This window comes from Phoenix dactylifera, chromosome 7 (genome assembly GCF_051530095.1).
Source record: "Phoenix dactylifera cultivar Ajwa chromosome 7, Ajwa_hap1_PhDact_Kaust_v1.1, whole genome shotgun sequence".
Lineage (NCBI taxonomy): Eukaryota > Viridiplantae > Streptophyta > Magnoliopsida > Arecales > Arecaceae > Phoenix > Phoenix dactylifera.
The window spans coordinates 4,976,205-4,990,238 of NC_143196.1; the positions used below are offsets into that span (position 1 = coordinate 4,976,205).

The window sequence follows — 14,034 nt, forward strand, 5'->3', positions numbered from 1 at the left end:
CACTCATGATCAATTCATTAAGGAGCCTCATATGCCTCATTATTAAGTAAAAATCCATCTTGGTAGAAAAATAGTTGCTAGGTACACTTTATGCTAGCTGATTATCTTTCTTGATCAAGCCTTTTAGTATTCTATTATTGAGAGCTTAATACCTAATTGTTAAGAACTTTAAACCATCTCTAGAGAGGCAAAAAAGGAACTTAAAAATTCCGTTGATTTTAACAAATAAGAAGAAGGTGATTTAAGAGAATTTTGATTTTAACAATTCGAAAAGCATTGAAATTTGAAGAAATATTATTATTGGGAAGATTAAGAGAGATAAATAATGAAAACAAATAATAATGCGTTCCCTTTACACAACAAACATGAAGAGGCAGCAATAGCAATACAAATAATTATTTTATTCTTTGCTTGAAGCTTACGTTCTACCAGCTTACTAACTAATTTGAATATCTTTATAATGATGGTTACATGAATGTTCTAGAAGTATTTAGAAATAATGTACCACGAGTCGAAGAAAATTCAGGTTGAGCCCCTGTCACTTTCTTTTTTTCACATTTTCTCTCCTCACCTTCCCTTCCCGGACGTCCAGAAAGTCTAAAGTGGGACGGACCATGTTTTGCTCTGATCCTTTTCTTTAGGGACCAAGTTGTCGAGAATCTCATAAAAGCCAATCAATCTCGCTCTCATAATAGTGAAAGCCACTTTTGCCAACAATTCTTTTGCTTCAATCATATATTCACACTGGAGCCTAGCCTATGCTATGATAGTTCTATTCTCTCTGTCTATCTATCTATTTATCAATCTATCTATCTCATGCGCATGCACGTATAACTTCAAGTGGAAATTGTAAGTTGTCTGTTCATATTAGGGCGAGCCTTTGCAAATTGAGGTTTAGTGCATTTTGCCGTTCTTGCAAGCTTAGTAACTCTTTTAGATTTATGCAACATTTTGAGCAACTTATTGGGAGAGTAGGTTATCAATCATGAATTATTGAAATAGAAAATTATGAAGTTGAACGGCAAAGAAATAGAAAATCATCAAGATGTGGCTGTGGGGCAAAAATGGTAATATCAAAAGACATTGTTGATGGAGTTTCTCAATGGAAAGTTAGTAAATTTGATAATGTTTACAATCATGAATTATTGAAAGATAATGAGGTTCGATTTCTTCCTGCATATCGTGACATAGATGTCGTTGATCAACAACGTATTGAAATTTTATTAAAACCTAGTTGTTCGATAAAAATCATAATGAGGGTTCTTGAATTGGAAAAGGGATTGGAATAAGGTAATTTACCATTTACAGATTGGGGTGTTAGAAACTTAGGGCTCGTTTGGTTCGCAAGAAGCATTTTCCCTCCTATGAATATAATACTTAAGAAGCAGATTCCTAGAAAGAGGATGCCTAGAAAAATACTTTGGGCATGTTTGGTTGACCATGGGAAAGTGATAGATTTTCAAAGTGCTTATGTTTGGTCGACCATCCACTTTTCTGGGAAAGTTATGTGTGAGGCCCAATAGTCCCACATCGGAAAGACTCGTTCCAGAGCCTGGGCATATGAGGCGGGTGACTCCAAATCCTGCAGACGCGTTTTGGGAGGAAAACAAAATCGGGAAGGGATGAAGGACGCTTGCGTGAAGCCCCAGAACCGAACAATATCTGGCAGGGAAGCCCCGTGTTTCCCCCTTATGTGGCCCCCACGTGGGCACTAGGTGCCTCACGTGCCTCGCAAAGGCGGAGGCGTGACATTTGGTATCAGAGCCGAGGACGGCTCTTGTCCGATGGTGGGAAGGGTGTGAGGCCCAATATTCCACATCGGAAAGACTCGTTCCAGAGCCTGGGCATATGAGGCGGGTGACTCCAAATCCTGCAGACGCGTTTTGGGAGGAAAACAAAACCGAGGAGGGGTGAAGGACGCTTGCGTGAAGCCCCAGAACCGGACAATATTTGGCAGGGGAGCCCCGTGTTTCCCTCTCATGTGGCCTCCACGTGGGCACTAGGTACCTCACGTGCCTCGCAGAGGCGGAGGCGTGATATTTGTGAGGCCCAATAGTCCCACATCGGAAAGACTCGTTCCAGAGCCTGGGCATATGAGGCGGGTGTCTCCTAATCCTGCAGACGCGTTTTGGGTGGAAAATAAAACCGGGGAGGGGTGAAGGACGCTTGCGTGAAGCTCCGGAACCGGACAATATCTGGCAGGGGAGCCCCGCGGTCCCTCCTCATGTGGCCCCCACGTGGGCACTGGGTGCCTCACGTGCTCTGCGCAGAGGCGGGGGCGTGACATTATGTATAATTCCTATCATACCCTTAATAAAAATTAGGTTTTTAATGCCTCTTTAATACTTCTTTAATGCTGAAGGGTCTTTTTGGAAAAAAAATAAAAAATGGAGTGATTTCCGCCTCATGGGAAAGTAACTTTCCTATGTTTCTCATGAAAAAGACTTTTCCATGAAATGTGGGAATCATATTCTCATGGGAATACAACTTTTCCATCTCTCTCTTTTGAAAACTCCAACTAAACAAGAGGCATCTCATTACTTTCCCGTTGACCAAACTTTCCTCCCTTCTTTTCCCGCGAACCAAACGAGCCCTTAATTCATTCTCAAAGTTATTAAGGACGAGAATTAGAACTTCTTAAGTTGTGTAAGAGTTTGAAAGACCAAGATGCAGACTTTTTGTTATGACTTTATGGTGGATAAAAATCAGAAGCTGCAACAAATTATTTGGTGTTTTGGTGACTCTGTTTGAGCATATCAGACTTTTGGTGGTGTGCTTGTCTTTGATACAACATATCGTTTGAATCGTTACGAACAACTTTGTCCAAAAAAGCTTTCTACTCCCACCTACCCGACGCTCTTGCGATGCTTTTCAAAGCGTCGACGCCAAAATTACCGACGCTTATAAGGGTCGATACATGCTCTAAAAAGCGTAAGAAAAGACTATTTTCTTGTAGTGCAAAGAAGCTCTGACCGCTCTGGTGCCCGAGCAACCTACTGGATTGACCACCGCATCTCTATAGCATGTTCCTAAAACCCACTAATAATAAACTCTGTTGAATGTTCTTGACCCTGATCAAGTTCATGCCCTATGATTTATTGTTCGATTGCCCATGCCTGACCCACCAGAATTATTGAACGCCATCATCCAGTTAATCATCCTTGTTTCTTATTATTTTAATTCTATTCAAGTAATTGAATATAAATTAATTTTATTTTTGATGTTTTAAATAGGTTTAGCATATTCACCTAATGAATTTGGAAGTCTAAGGTGGTAGAGGTAAATAGATCTTGTACTCATTATTTTTTAAATTATCATGTTTTTTATGCATAGATTTGCTTGTGAAGATATCATGTTTTTTAAAAAATTAAGGATCAAGCATATGATATTATAAAACTCATGATTTATTATGAAATAATAGTTTCATGAATATTTTAATATTAATAACTTATTTATGAACTACGAACTTTATAGTTTTGAAATTTGTATTTTTGTTATGAAAGAATAGTTTCTTGATTTTTATACTATTAAAGGGTTAATTATGGACTATGAACTCTTTATAACCTTTTAGAAATTTATTCATGTATGATTCAAAAAAATATAATTTTAAAAAATATTACTTAAGAAAAATTATTTTAAGAACTATGGCAAAAGGCTCTTATATAGCTATGTATGACCCCTGAAAGTGGCATAGATTGACATCTGGAGCTAGTTCTATATGACCCTACTAACGGATAATAGTAGTTGGCATATGACTCTACGAGCGGGTAATAGTAGTTGGCATATGACCCTACCAACAAGTAATAGTAGTTGGTATTTTGTCGATTACGACTTTATCACAGATATAATAGTAACCTTAGCATTTAGTTTGAGAGTAGTAATTTAATCAATGATATGATTGAATGGTAATAATTTATAATTTTATTTATTCTATACATCTGGAGCCATATTTATAACATATTGATGATTTATGCATGCATAATTGATTTTATGACTTACTTTATCATATGATACTATAAAGAGTTCTATCTTGTAATAATTGTTATTTTCTCCATATGATGCATCGATTCATGCAAAAAACTTATGCTTAAGCTTACTTATATCATTTTTCTTTCTCTCTGCAGACGAATAGGGTCAGTAGGAACAAAGGATGGTCCAGACTTGAAGTTTGTGCTAGTAAGCCTGGCAATTTGAAGCGGAATTTTAGTTCTTTATTTCGTTATAAATTTGTAGCTTAATAATTTTCTAAATATTGCAGATTATGGGTTTGGTATTTATGTTTGGATTTAAATGCTTTGAACCATTGTTTATTTTGTTATTTCATGGATGATGAAATTAGACTTTTAATTATTATATTTTGTTTGTGATGGATTTTGAAGCTAAGATGTAATAGTTAGCTTCGTGTTATTGTGGGCTATATCACTCGGTAGCATGGTTGGGTTATATCTTGGATTTAGGGCGTGACAGTTTTCCCATACTATCATACTGATTAGAATTTTATATTGGAATAGGCATGAATAATTTTAAGATATAGCCCTTTTTTTTTTTCCAGACGAGACAAACCAGATGCCCATTAACTTTCATTACGAGCATGAAATGTGTTAAAGAAGCACGCCCAAGAAGCAAGATTCAAAAAAGGCTCATGAGGAACCATCATTGTTGAATGACCAACAACTGAAACATACTTAAAAAGAAACAACATTAATTTATGCTATCCTCTTTGTTAGGCCAAGCTCTTGGGGAGCCAAATAAGGTGCAAAGAGCAACCATTAAGCAAGGTTTATCTCTTAATAAAAAGGAAGCATGGCATTATCAATCGTGTCAAGTGGTATGTCCTTGCATAATTTGGCTTTTAGAATCTCTGCATACACGAATCTCTCTTTTTGTATTCCAAGCTGGCTTCCTAATGGATTCAACATGCAAGCATCCATAAATGTCCACATTTCATCAAATCAGATTCAACATTATAGAGAGATACGCCACTAAAACACATCTAATTCCATGCCAAAGCCTCCAATAACCTGTCCTTATTCCATTCCCTCATGCTACAATTATTCAAGCCAGCTTTGTTCTTGGATTTTGAATCTAATTCCCATGCTCTGTACTACCAAATCTTTGCTATATATACTAACCCCCGGGCAGTGGCAAAGTACCCAAGCCAAGGACCACTTCCAAGACTTCTTCTTAGCTTCCTGTTGTGTGAGAGGAATGGCATCCATGCAGGCTGCGAAACCTGGGCTAATAGCACAGCCCAAGCCAGGTGAGAGTTCACACAAGACCCATGCTTCCAAGCAGGCCCCCAAAAAGGTTGAGCAAAAGCCCCGAGAGCCCAAGAGGAAGGTAAACAGGATTATTTTATTGCATGCTTGTCTCCCTCTGAAAAGGTTTTAGACAGTCTCATAGGACTGCTCAGCCTTGTGATATCTTTAATTTTTCCGTCTGTCAGAAAAGTTTTAAAGGAATATTTAGAATCAATATCAGAATTAGATAGAGGCAAATAGGTAGAAATATGGGTTCTTTTTGTTTTCTTTATTGTAGTTCTAATCAATTCGATTTTATTCTCAAGCAGGCTAAGAGTGGCAAACCAGCAGCTAAGAATTAATGGCAGCAGCTAGAAAGTTGGGGATGTCCCCCTTGGACTTGAGTTACCTGAGACTTATCTTTTATTTTCCTCTTTTTATTTCTTGCTGTTATAGTGATGTTTGTGCCCTGAACTCTTGGAGTTTGTTGGATGTTGGACTTGGCCTAGTGAAATAAAGGTATTTACTAAAACAAAACTAGTAATTGTGTGACCATGCTATGATCAAATAAACTGGTAATTTATTGCAGGGCTGGTTCTGGATTGCTTTGAACGAGAAACAAAATTCTGAACCTGTGATCAGAGATTTAATTAGTTGGTATCTTTGCAATCCTGCTGGGATTCCTAAAATCAGTATATGTATTGGACCATGGCTCACAGAACTTAAAAACCCATACTGTGGAAAAAAAGAGGCTTTTGGCTTGATAGATAATTGTACCATATCAAATAAAATGGATGAAGGAGCAAAAGGATTTAAACTTCTAAGCTGAGACGCTCCTAGAGAGTACAGGGCTTAAGCTTTTCCAGAACAGGGAATAAGATCAGAAAACAGTCCGAGAACCAAAAAGAAGAAACATTTTCTTTGGTGATTCAGAATTCAGCATCACTACAGCTGCAGATGGATTGGATTCATTGGCTTCTGATCTGGACCCAATCCAAAATTAACTTAGTCTAAAACTAAAGTTATTTAGATTACGTTTGAGTTCAAAACATGACTCATTTCGAATATGGATTTGGATTACTAAATTTTCAATCCGAATACAAACTGAGCCGAACGAATCCCTAACTAGCATAAGAAATTAGTCTTGTTTTGATCATATAGGTAGTCAATAATATATGCTGGTAATTATAACTATACATGGCTATCAATCTATATATACTTATTTGTTCTGTGCTAAGATTATTTTTGACATGATGTGATCCTAAAATCTAATAGATTGATAAAATCAATTTTATAACCGACCCGACCTAACATGAATCGAATTAAATTAGGCATGGATTCTATGCTTTCATCCGATCCAAATGCAGATTGAAATTTTGATAGTACCCATCCCTAATCCAACCCAACCGGATTTGATCCCTCATCAATAATAAGCCGAAAAGTTGAACTGGAAGCATACATGGCAGTTAGTCATCTAGAAATTGAAATGTAAATATGGAACCAAGCTGGATTACAGTCCTCCTACATCAGCAACAAAAGGTCAACTATAGTTTATAAGAGAGTTTGTTCGTCTACACAAATATTGTAATACCCTGAAAAAAAAAAAAAAAAAAAGGAAAGGGGGACGGGCCGGCCCGAAAAGACCGGGCCCATCCCCTTATCACGATCGTGCCCTAGGCATGATCGTGGTGGACGAAGGGAGGGGGGCAAGGGGCGACGACGGCGGCGGCGGCATTGGAGAGGTGACTCGCCGGAGGAGACCGAGCGCCGGAGACCCGAGATCCGGGCGGCTGCGGGGAAGCCCTCCTCTTTTCTTCGGTGATTTGTAATCCGGATTGCTCACGGATTCTTCCACCCATCTCTTGCCGGAAAGATCGCCGGAACATCCCGTCGGACCGAGGTAAGTGTGGTTCCTCTCCTTGCATGTCATTTGCTAGATTTAGGGTGGCGTTGGAGGGGTTTTGGCCGCCAAAACCGTCGGAGAGGGATCCGAAACAGGGTACCCCTGTTTCGGCCCCTTCTTTCCGGTTTTTGGCCGCCGCCGGCCGCCGGGTTGGCCGGGATCCATGGCGGCGGGGTTGGTCGGGTGTGTGAGGGTCAGAGAGGATTTTCTAGGCTGTGTATGTGATGAGGGAGGGTGGATCCGAGGTCTTCTTCCTCGGGATCCCATCCTCTCCTCCTCTTCCCCTCGTCGGTTGGCCACCGGCGGCGACGACGGCAGCTGGGTGCCGTCGGGTGGGGGCCGAGCCACCATCACGGTGGCTGCGAGGATCCGTGCGGGTCTTCCGTGGATGATGGGGGAGGGGGAAGGGAGGAAGGAGGGTTGCCGGTTCTTGGAGAAGAAAGAGGAAAAGCCTCTTCTCTTCTTCCCTTGGCCGGTCACCATCGCCGGCGGCTGCAACAATGGCGGCCGGCGATGGTTCGGCCAGTGGTGTTGTCGGGTTGGGGAAGGAGAGGGCACAGCCACCATGGTTGTTGCCCTTGGATCAAAAAGGATTTGAGGGAGGGAGATGTATTCCCAACCATGAAGAGAGAGGAATCATCCCTTTATGTTGGTCTCTTCATCGGGACCGGCCATCGTCGCCGGCATGGCTGCGGCCACGGCTGGCGACGACATAGGCCGATGGTGCAAGGTGGGAGTCAGGCCACCCCGACTGTCCTAGATCTAGAGGGATTGAGATGTTTGGGGACCTGGTGATGGACCCCATAGTAGATGTGAATTTTGGTTTAGAATATTTAAATATTAAATAATTTAGTTTGTGATTTATAATTGATGTTGTAGGGGAAGAGTCAGCGGTGCCAGGAGGTTTTGATCAGGGGACTCAGCACCCCAGCTCGTAGGTTATGATCCAGATCTGTATTTGAGTCTGTCTACAATTTCGGTAAGATTCCTTGTACGCCAATCCTACATGATATAAATATTTTGCACTATATATATGTTTGATATGCTATGATCCAAACAAAGCAAAAAATAGTTTATATTAAATTATATTTTGGTCGTGTTGGCTTGTGATTGGAATTATGATGGATGCATGTATGTGTATAACCTATATCTGCATAATTGGATTTATGGATGTGGTGGCATGGACTAACCATGTTATATTGATTGCCCTGTCACGGGCTGGAAACGTGACCATGGTTAGTCTAGGTCGGATAAAGTGGAAAAGGGAATGGATGTGTGTTTGTGAATTGATTAAATAAACAGGGACTTTGGGCTTATCTCGTTATTATTGATTGCCCCATCACAGGCTGGAAATGTGATATTATCGATTGCCCCGTCACAGGCTGGAAATGTGATACTATCGATTGCCCCGTCACAGGCTGGAAATGTGACACTATCGATTGCCCCATCACAGGCCGAAAATGTGATACTATCGATTGCCCCGTCACGGGCCGGAAACGTGACCGGGATGTAGCCCAAAGTCGGAAAGATAATTGATCCGGATCAAGTTAACATGGAATGGGAAGAAAAAGCATTGAAAATAGTCATAGTGATTTATAAGCTATATATATACTATATCATTCTTATGTGGCCAGATTTTCATTGATGTTTGATGTATAATTATGGACTTTTATTGATGCTTGATATTCATAATTATATTGATTATTTGAGTCTTATGGAAACTGTTTATGATTTCATGAAATGTGCATCGATTTGTCGTGGTTTTCGAATTCATATTATTATTGTGTTGGTATGGATGTGTAGGGATTCTTACTGGGCTGTAAAGCTCACCCCCCCTTTTTCTTCTTTTTCTTTACCAGAGTTGCAGGATGCATAGTTTTGGATGGGATGGGCGCAGAGTGCGAGCACCAGAGTCATTAGTTAGTTAGTTGTTTATCCTTCTTTGATGTCGATGAACATTTGAAGAGCTCGTAATTGAACTAATTTATTTATTTGGACATGTCGGATTTGTCTATTTGAATTTCTAAATTAGTTGTGGATTTATTGGAATTTTTGTTAATCATAGGCCTTGCATGATCTTTAGGGCACTGCTCTAGGGCTCATGCGGCCGGTCGTGTACCGGACCCAGGTGCTGGGTTCGGGGCGTGACAGAGTGGTATCAGAGCTTAAGGTTAAGGTATCCTAGGGCTTAGGTTCAGGTGAGTGTGAGTGGAGAATTATGATAGAAAAACTATCAGAGCCTTGGTTTATAATCACCTGAGATTGTAACAGGAATGATATTGTAATCTAAGGTTTAAGACCACTAGGGACTGTAGCCTTAGTGGCATTAGAGTTTGACGTTTAAGATCATTAGAGATTGTGACAGAAAAATATCATAGCTTAAGGTTATGATCATTTGGGACGTGACAATTAAATTCGGTGCTTAGGGTGTAAAATCACTGGGCATAGTGATAAAATGTATGCATCGGGTTTGGTTTTCGATGAGTGTGGAAGGAAAGTATAAATTGTCTTTGATCATGATAAAAAAAAAGAGGTTTGACCTAAGATAACTGTACGAAGGTCAACAATGCCATATCGGTTGTACCATATTCAGATATTATTTAAATGACCTAGAAGTTCAAACTTGATATGGGTTATGATGTGATCGTACTTTTGGTTTTGCTACTAATTATTAGAGTGGGATTTGTACGTAGATCTTCCATAGTATTGGAGTGAGCTAAGAAGATTTCATAATATTGAAAGGAATGTTCTTCGAAGTTGAATATGTATGTGAATCTGTATGTGGTATTGGCATGTTTGGATATTACAAATAGGTCTATTTCCTATTGATATATTTGATTTTATTTTGAGGCTATTGAGTTGGCATATTGATGGGGAAATTCTAATTATTGAATTCATATATTTGGATTGGGCTACTGAATTTTTCTTATAATTGTTGGAGACTATTGGATGTGTTAACTTGAACTAAAGTGTAGATTTATGATCTAACTATGAATCTTTGCCATTGAGTAGAGATTTAGATTTTGAGATGCTTATGTGAGTTATCATATGTAGCATTGATCATACATATTAAAAATCTTGGTGAAGAAAGATTTGAAGGTTTATAGAGTTAATTTCTAATCATAGTGATATTGGCTCAATGATTTTTTAACCCATTGAATTTGAAGTAAATTCTTTTGGAAGGAAGGTTAATCTAAATTATGTAATTGAATTGCTAAGAAATCCAGAGTTAATTAAATCTGGATATTTTGGATTCTAAGTTGTGGAGATCATGTAGTGACCTTAAACTTGATTAATGGCTTGAGGGTTAGTTATGGTTAGTATCTTCTACATAAATTTCAATTAAAGTTTTGAAATCTGGATTTTCTTATTCCTAGTGCAAAGTGATATTTTGGTCATAAATCACTTAGAGACCTTAGAGTATTTAATGGATTAAATCAGAGTGCACAGCGGAAGTGTGGTGGTTTGAGTTATTTTGAAATTGGTTAAGGACATTAATATTTGATGTAAAAGGTATTATGATGGAACACTTGAGTTAGTTTCTAGTAGAGGAGAATGGTGTTGATTCTATGGATGATCTAGAGGTAGCTATGTAACTTTCACCAATGGGTTCTTCTTTTGTTGACAACCTTTGGAAGAAACTTGGGCATGTTAAATTTAGTGTTAACGGTTGATGATTCCTTGGTTGGTTTTAGACTTGGAATGTTTTAACATGAATCTCCTACTCCTAGCTCCGACATTGTTAATCTACCAATTTGAAAAGGTTTGAGGTTTTCCTAAAACAAAGGTTGATCATTAAATCATGAGCGATGTTAAGAGAAGAAGGAGGATTATAGATTATGAAGAGCATTTGATGCTAAAGCCTTCTCTTATTTATGTTTAGCCGATTATGATCTCTATGTAGAATCAAGAGAAATTAATTTCTTTGGGATATAATTATGGCATTTTAATCCAAGGTTGGGAGTTTGGAATTCTTTTGAAGGAGATCAAAAGAACTTACTACATGTGATAAATAGAAAGGATCAAGTTTTGAGATGCTGTGATTTTTGTATGTCAAAATCTTGTGAGTAGGTACTCCGAGAGGAAGACTATTTGAGATCTCAGGGATGATATAACGGATGCATATTTTTAAAGTTTGAGGCTTTAAGTAAGTTAATTTCGAGGACGAAATTTTTTTTTAAGGGGGAGAGTATGTAATACCCTGAAAAAAAAAAAAAAAGGAAAGGGGGACGGGCCGGCCCGAAAAGACCGGGCCCATCCCCTTATCACGATCGTGCCCTAGACATGATCGTGGTGGACGAAGGGAGGGGGGCAAGGGGCGACGACGGCGGCGGCGGCATTGGAGAGGTGACTCGCCGGAGGAGACCGAGCACCGGAGACCCGAGATCCGGGCGGCTGCGGGGAAGCCCTCCTCTTTTCTTCGGTGATTTGTAATCCGGATTGCTCACGGATTCTTCCACCCATCTCTTGCCGGAAAGATCGCCGGAACATCCCGTCGGACCGAGGTAAGTGTGGTTCCTCTCCTTGCATGTCATTTGCTAGATTTAGGGTGGCGTTGGAGGGGTTTTGGCCGCCAAAACCGTCGGAGAGGGATCCGAAACAGGGTACCCCTGTTTCGGCCCCTTCTTTCCGGTTTTTGGCCGCCGCCGGCCGCCGGGTTGGCCGGGATCCATGGCGGCGGGGTTGGTCGGGTGTGTGAGGGTCAGAGAGGATTTTCTAGGCTGTGTATGTGATGAGGGAGGGTGGATCCGAGGTCTTCTTCCTCGGGATCCCATCCTCTCCTCCTCTTCCCCTCGTCGGTTGGCCACCGGCGGCGACGACGGCAGCTGGGTGCCGTCGGGTGGGGGCCGAGCCACCATCACGGTGGCTGCGAGGATCCGTGCGGGTCTTCCGTGGATGATGGGGGAGGGGGAAGGGAGGAAGGAGGGTTGCCGGTTCTTGGAGAAGAAAGAGGAAAAGCCTCTTCTCTTCTTCCCTTGGCCGGTCACCATCGCCGGCGGCTGCAACAATGGCGGCCGGCGATGGTTCGGCCAGTGGTGTTGTCGGGTTGGGGAAGGAGAGGGCACAGCCACCATGGTTGTTGCCCTTGGATCAAAAAGGATTTGAGGGAGGGAGATGTATTCCCAACCATGAAGAGAGAGGAATCATCCCTTTATGTTGGTCTCTTCATCGGGACCGGCCATCGTCGCCGGCATGGCTGCGGCCACGGCTGGCGACGACATAGGCCGATGGTGCAAGGTGGGAGTCAGGCCACCCCGACTGTCCTAGATCTGGAGGGATTGAGATGTTTGGGGACCTGGTGATGGACCCCATAGTAGATGTGAATTTTGGTTTAGAATATTTAAATATTAAATAATTTAGTTTGTGATTTATAATTGATGTTGTAGGGGAAGAGTCAGCGGTGCCAGGAGGTTTTGATCAGGGGACTCAGCACCCCAGCTCGTAGGTTGTGATCCGATCTGTATTTGAGTCTGTCTACAATTTCGGTAAGATTCCTTGTACGCCAATCCTACATGATATAAATATTTTGCACTATATATATGTTTGATATGCTATGATCCAAACAAAGCAAAAAATAGTTTATATTAAATTATATTTTGGTCGTGTTGGCTTGTGATTGGAATTATGATGGATGCATGTATGTGTATAACCTATATCTGCATAATTGGATTTATGGATGTGGTGGCATGGACTAACCATGTTATATTGATTGCCCTGTCACGGGCTGGAAACGTGACCATGGTTAGTCTAGGTCGGATAAAGTGGAAAAGGGAATGGATGTGTGTTTGTGAATTGATTAAATAAACAGGAACTTTGGGCTTATCTCGTTATTATTGATTGCCCCATCACAGGCTGGAAATGTGATATTATCGATTGCCCCGTCACAGGCTGGAAATGTGATACTATCGATTGCCCCGTCACAGGCTGGAAATGTGACACTATCGATTGCCCCATCACAGGCCGGAAATGTGATACTATCGATTGCCCCGTCACGGGCCGGAAACGTGACCGGGATGTAGCCCAAAGTCGGAAAGATAATTGATCCGGATCAAGTTAACATGGAATGGGAAGAAAAAGCATTGAAAATAGTCATAGTGATTTATAAGCTATATATATACTATATCATTCTTATGTGGCCAGATTTTCATTGATGTTTGATGTATAATTATGGACTTTTATTGATGCTTGATGTTCATGATTATATTGATTATTTGAGTCTTATGGAAACTGTTTATGATTTCATGAAATGTGCATCGATTTGTCGTGGTTTTCGAATTCATATTATTATTGTGTTGGTATGGATGTGTAGGGATTCTTACTGGGTTGTAAAGCTCACCCCCCTTTTTCTTCTTTTTCTTTACCAGAGTTGCAGGATGCATAGTTTTGGATGGGATGGGCGCAGAGTGCGAGCACCAGAGTCATTAGTTAGTTAGTTGTTTATCCTTCTTTGATGTCGATGAACATTTGAAGAGCTCGTAATTGAACTAATTTATTTATTTGGACATGTCGGATTTGTCTATTTGAATTTCTAAATTAGTTGTGGATTTATTGGAATTTTTGTTAATCATAGGCCTTGCATGATCTTTAGGGCACTGCTCTAGGGCTCATGCGGCCGGTCGCGTACCGGACCCGGGTGCTGGGTTCGGGGCGTGACAAATATTGCAGAAGAAAATCTCTAAGATAGACAAATCAAATATATATCCTCAGGTTTTGGCACTATAATTTTTCATGCTAGCCCAAAATGGAGGGGTGATTGCTATTCAGTTCAGGTTCTTGTGCAGCTTCTGCAAATTCGCAGTATGGTAGCAATGCTGCAGCTTCATTTAATATCATGGACAAGTTGAAATTGCTGAACAGTGAACTCTCTGGCATTATAACCCAGAAAAAAGA

The 14,034-nt window shown here is 40.6% G+C and overlaps 2 long non-coding RNA genes across 2 annotated transcripts; both read left to right on the top strand.

Moving 5' to 3' along the window:
* The first annotated feature begins 4,620 nt into the window (after nucleotides 1-4,620).
* On the top strand, nucleotides 4,621-5,777 carry LOC103705281 (uncharacterized). Its single transcript, XR_603774.6, has 2 exons — nucleotides 4,621-5,340; nucleotides 5,570-5,777. It is a non-coding gene; the product is annotated as an uncharacterized LOC103705281 (long non-coding RNA).
* A 1,075-nt stretch (nucleotides 5,778-6,852) lies between these two features.
* On the top strand, nucleotides 6,853-13,648 carry LOC148703164 (uncharacterized). Its single transcript, XR_015987903.2, has 5 exons — nucleotides 6,853-7,140; nucleotides 8,023-8,122; nucleotides 9,003-11,648; nucleotides 12,531-12,589; nucleotides 13,509-13,648. It is a non-coding gene; the product is annotated as an uncharacterized LOC148703164 (long non-coding RNA).
* The last annotated feature ends 386 nt before the right edge of the window (nucleotides 13,649-14,034 follow it).